The 5,000-nt window shown below is 49.6% G+C and overlaps 1 protein-coding gene across 1 annotated transcript in view; it reads left to right on the top strand.

The window, feature by feature from the left end:
- The first annotated feature begins 4,721 nt into the window (after positions 1-4,721).
- LOC137620053 (uncharacterized) overlaps positions 4,722-5,000 on the top strand; it is a 54,624-nt gene continuing 54,345 nt past the window's right edge. The window contains exon 1 of the mRNA XM_068350331.1: positions 4,722-4,850. The gene's annotated coding sequence lies outside the window, so the exon portion shown is untranslated. The remainder of the gene's footprint in view (positions 4,851-5,000) is intronic.

The raw sequence follows: 5,000 nt of genomic DNA, 5'->3' as shown, positions 1-5,000 counted from the left end.
CGTCCGCACCTTGTAATATACTCCCACGCACATTTGAATAAAGTATCAGTTGATCTTGGTGACGCTTGTCTCACTGTCCTTACAACTGGTGACCCCGGAGTTTAAAGTAGCATCAGCGGTTTTGGCTTTGCCATTAACGGACTTATTACGGCCGTGCTACCTTCTCTATACTCCGTTACCTTAGGCATGAGCCTGCCTTTGGTTCTCCCACACTTCGGTGAATGTAAGGCAGTAGGCTGAGCCTAACCGACATATCAACTTCTCACCTCTTCGCCGACTCGTCGTCTGGCTACGATGCAAGAAGCAACACGTCCATCGCACCCAACGGCCTCGCCTCCACGCCCAAAGTCAAACTGCCGCCCTTTTCTCAACACAACACCGCTTCCTGGTTCCTGAGAGCAGACATACTCTTCCGTGTCGCTAGACTCAGCGACTCCTGCGCCAAGGCTGACATCGTTCTCACCTCCATACCTGAAGAGGTATTCGACAAGATTTCCCCATGGCTCGACGCCCAGGCCGGCCAAGTTTCATACGACGACCTGAGAACGAAACTCATCGGTATCTACTCCCTCTCCGTCTCAGCAAGGGCACAGAAAGTCCTGGACCTCGCCGGGAAGCCCATGGGTGACATCTCTCCTGTCGAGGCGTGAGACGAGTTAACCGGCCTTCTTATGCTCCCCGAAACAGACAGCAACGGCCGACGATGTGAGATTAGCTTATCTCGTGAGATCTTTCTTCTACGCCTACCACAGGACGTAAGGGCCCGATTGACAGACGCCGACACGCTCCCGATGAACGAACTCCTGTCGAAGGCTCAGAAGCTCCACGAGGCCTCCAAAGCATCTCGCCTCGGAGCATCATCGTCAACACCGCCTTCGTTCTCCTCCTTCAGCAGCTGCTCTTCCCTAGACTCCTCGGTAACGGCCCCTGAGGTCGACGAGATCAACGTTCTATCAAGAAAGAAACGGCGGCAACCAACACGACCGAACCCTAGGACTAACCCAGCATGGTGCTTCTACCACCAACAGTTCGGCAGCGACGAAAAGAAATGTAGAGCACCATGCAGTTTCCCGACAGAAGCATCCACCTGCCACCATCGCAGCCGCAGGTAACCAAAACAAGAATGGTTTCTATATCCTCGATACCATTTCCAACCGTAGACTCATGGTAGACACCGGCGCAATGCAGTCAACGTTCCCACCTTCCAAGTCCGACCTAGACCGTGGTCCCGACAAAAACGCTCCCTCTCTCATCGCTGCCAACGGATCTCCCATACGGTGCTATGGGATTAGGCCCCTCAAGATATCTATCATGGACCGTTCGTATTCTTGGCCCTTCGCCATCGCTGATGTCAATCGCCCCCTCCTCGGTGCGGATTTCCTCGCCCACCACGGACTCCTCGTCGATGTCGCCAACAAACGTCTCATCGACACGGGAACCTGCCAGTCCAGCGCCCTAGAACACAGCCCTGCAACAATGTCTGTATCCGCCGTAACGACGCACCCCTACGCCGACCTCCTACAAGAATTTCCCGAGGTTTTCAAGCCCGAGCTCCGACACTCGCCAGGTTCCCCGTCCAAGCACGGGATCTACCACCACACCACAATGACAGGACCTCCTACTCACGCCAAATTCCGCCGCCTCCCGCCCCAGAAACTGAAGGATGCCAAACGCGCCTTTGAGGACATGGAACGCATGGGTATCTGTAAGAAAGCATCGAGCCCCTGGGCATCGCCCCTACACATGGTAAAAAAGCCGGACGGGTCCTGGAGACCTTGCGGCGACTACAGGCGCCTCAACCTCATCACAACGCCCGATCACTACCCGCTCCCCAACATCGCACAAACCCTGTCACCCCCCGACAACGTCCTGAAAGGAAAAGCGAAAAAACTCGAGTGGGGTTTGCCCCAGCAACAGGCATTCGCCCGGATGAAGGATGCCCTCGCGAATGCCACCACCCTGGCTCATTTCGACGACAACGCGCCCCTGCGACTAACGACCGACGCCAGCAACGTCGCCTGTGGGGCTGTGCTGGAGCAACTCGTCGATGGTTCTCCTCGACCGCTGGCATTCTTCAGCAAGAAATTGAAACCCGCCGAAACAAGATACAGCACCTTCGATAGGGAACTCCTCGCTGTCTACCTCGCCGTCCACCACTTCAGGCACATCTTGGAGGGTACACCCTTCACAATCGCGACAGACCATCAACCCCTCGTTCACGCTTTTTACGAAATCGACAGACGCATGGTCCTCCCGACAACAACGTCATCTCGCAACAATCGCCGAATTCGGGTGCACCATACGTTACGTCCCAGGAAAGAAAAACCCAGTCGCGGACACCCTTTCAAGGATTAAAATTGACGCAATCCACCTGGGAATCGACTACGCCAATCTCGCAACCGAACAACGCACCGACCGAGAAGCACAGGATCACCTGACGGGGCCATCCGCGCTCAAGATAAGTGCGATTCCCCTCGGACCAGCAGGAGTATCTATTCTTTGCAACACCAGCACCGGCCACCCACGTCCCTGGATACCACCCTCCTGCAGAAGGAAAATATTCGATATCATCCACGGACTTTCACACCCCTCAGGACGCACCACCACTCGCCTTCTGTCTGAAAAGTTCGTCTGGCCAGGGATCAAAAAGGATGCCCGGGAATGGGCGAAGTCATGCATCAACTGCCAATCAAGCAAAGTCAGCCGTCACACCGAATTGGGGGTAGGCGATTTCCCTCAGCCAAAAAGACATTTCGGTCACATACACATCGACGTCGTGGGACCATTGCCCCCTTCTGGATCTGCTCGCTACCTGCTTACGATCATCGATTGCTCCACGAGGTGGTTGGAGGCATCGCCGATGACCGAAGCTACGACTCAAGCATGCGCCGAAGCCCTCCTGTCAAGCTGGGTGAGCAGGTTTGGCGTTCCTGACGACATCACGACTGACAGAGGCCCCGCTTTCCTCTATGAAATATGGCTCGCTTTGGCGAACCTGATGGGGACGACGCTCCACAGCACCACGGCATACAACCCCGCGGCAAACGGCATGGTCGAAAGAACTCACCGCGCCCTCAAGGCGTCCCTGATGGCGAGCAGCACCGACGGGGACTGGAAATCACGACTTCCTTGGGTACTCCTCGGCTTTCGCACCGCCCCTCGCGCAGACGGCGAACCTTCGCCTGCCGAAAAGGTTTACGGGGAGGCGCTCGCAGTTCCTGGCGAATTCTTTCCCTCATCAACCGACGACATGCAGCTGGATCACCTAAGGGACATCGCCAGGAAGTTCAGGCCATGTCTCAAAACTTACCAGGACAGAACCAAGCACTTCAAGCCAAAAAACCTGGATGACTGCGGGTACGTTTTCGTCCGTGTCGACGCTCATCGACAACCACTAACTAGACCTTATTGAGGTAATTAAGAAGACAACGAAGGCCTTCCTTCTCAACGTCCATGGCCAAGAGGACTGGGTCTCAATAGACCGCGTGAAACCAGCGTTTCTCGAAGGAAGCGACACCGCCTCCGCCGGACCTGGCAGATCCAGAGTGCCACCTCAAAACAAGGCGCCCAACGAAAGAAAAATCATCAAACGACGACAAGAGGAAGAGATCCTTATGCCGACCGCCGGCGCACCCCTCCGTTCAAAAACAAGAGGAACCCTCCGACGCCCGAGAAGATACGAAGATTGATCATCAGCCCTCTACGCCGCCCGATGTCTTGGGGGGGGGGAGTACTTGTAAGGACACCGCTCCCTTCATCGTCCAGAAAATCAACGAATATGTATTCCGCTCTATCAGAGCTACATTTTGACATATGTATCATTTCATTACATGCTTCTGTTAACTCATAATTCGTATATTTGTAAGTGTAAGAAAACACATATATTTTGGCGGGCAATTCAATCTGATTTGGCACCAGCGCCATCCTACCTTTCCGTCCGCACCTTGTAATATACTCCCACGCACATTTAAATAAAGTATCAGTTGATCTTGGTGACGCTTGTCTCACTGTCCTTACAACATATATATATATATATATATATATATATATATATATATATATATATATATATATATATATATATATATATCCTAGTTATGCTTTTCTAAGTACACGCCATTCTCGAGGTAATACCAATATATTACGGTTTTAAAACAAAATATTATTTGAACTCTTTTTAAGCTACAAAACAATTATATAAATTTTCTTTTTAACGTACTTGCATAAAAATGAACAGATGAAATGCATAAAGAGCAAAATTACTTATATAAATTCATTTCAACTTATGTGCGTTCTGAAAATAACTTAATAAGATTTATCTATTAAATTCTACAAGGATGGAATATTACTCTGGGTGAAAGCAATTTCTCTCGAATTTTTAAACAACTTGCCAATTTAGGAAATTAGATAAAGGAATTATTATTATTATTATTATTATTATTATTATCATTATTACCTGTTAAGCTACAACCCTAGTTGGGAAAGCAGTATGCTATAAGCCCAAGGGCTCCAATAGGGAAAATAGCACAGTTACGAAAGGAAATGAGGAAATAAAATAAAATAGAATTAACAATAACAGTGTAACTCAGGACAACAGTAAAACTTTCATATGTCAAAAAGCATCATATAAAAAATACAAGATTTATAGTTTTAAAACCACGAACTCTTTGCTATATGATTTAAAAGGATTAGTAACGCTTTCTTCGTCTCCTTATCAACACTGACTATCAAACGATAAGATATCTGAATATGAGCTCGTAGTTACCCTGATTCAAACATTTTCTCAGTCAAACTTCCCGAGTGTTGTCAAGACTAACTTGGAAGGCGTTTGCATTACAGCGGTTCTTTAGGTAAGTCCTGGCTTCATTTTGGCAAAAGAAGAAGAAGAAGAAGAAGAAGAAGAAGAAGAAGTAGACTATACACTCTAAAATCAAACCATTGTTCTCTAGTCTAGGATAGGGCCATAGCCTCTGTACCATGGTCTTCCGCTATCTTGGGTT

Source organism: Palaemon carinicauda, chromosome 26 (assembly GCF_036898095.1).
Source record: "Palaemon carinicauda isolate YSFRI2023 chromosome 26, ASM3689809v2, whole genome shotgun sequence".
Lineage (NCBI taxonomy): Eukaryota > Metazoa > Arthropoda > Malacostraca > Decapoda > Palaemonidae > Palaemon > Palaemon carinicauda.
This window is presented reverse-complemented; position numbering and strand designations above follow the sequence as displayed.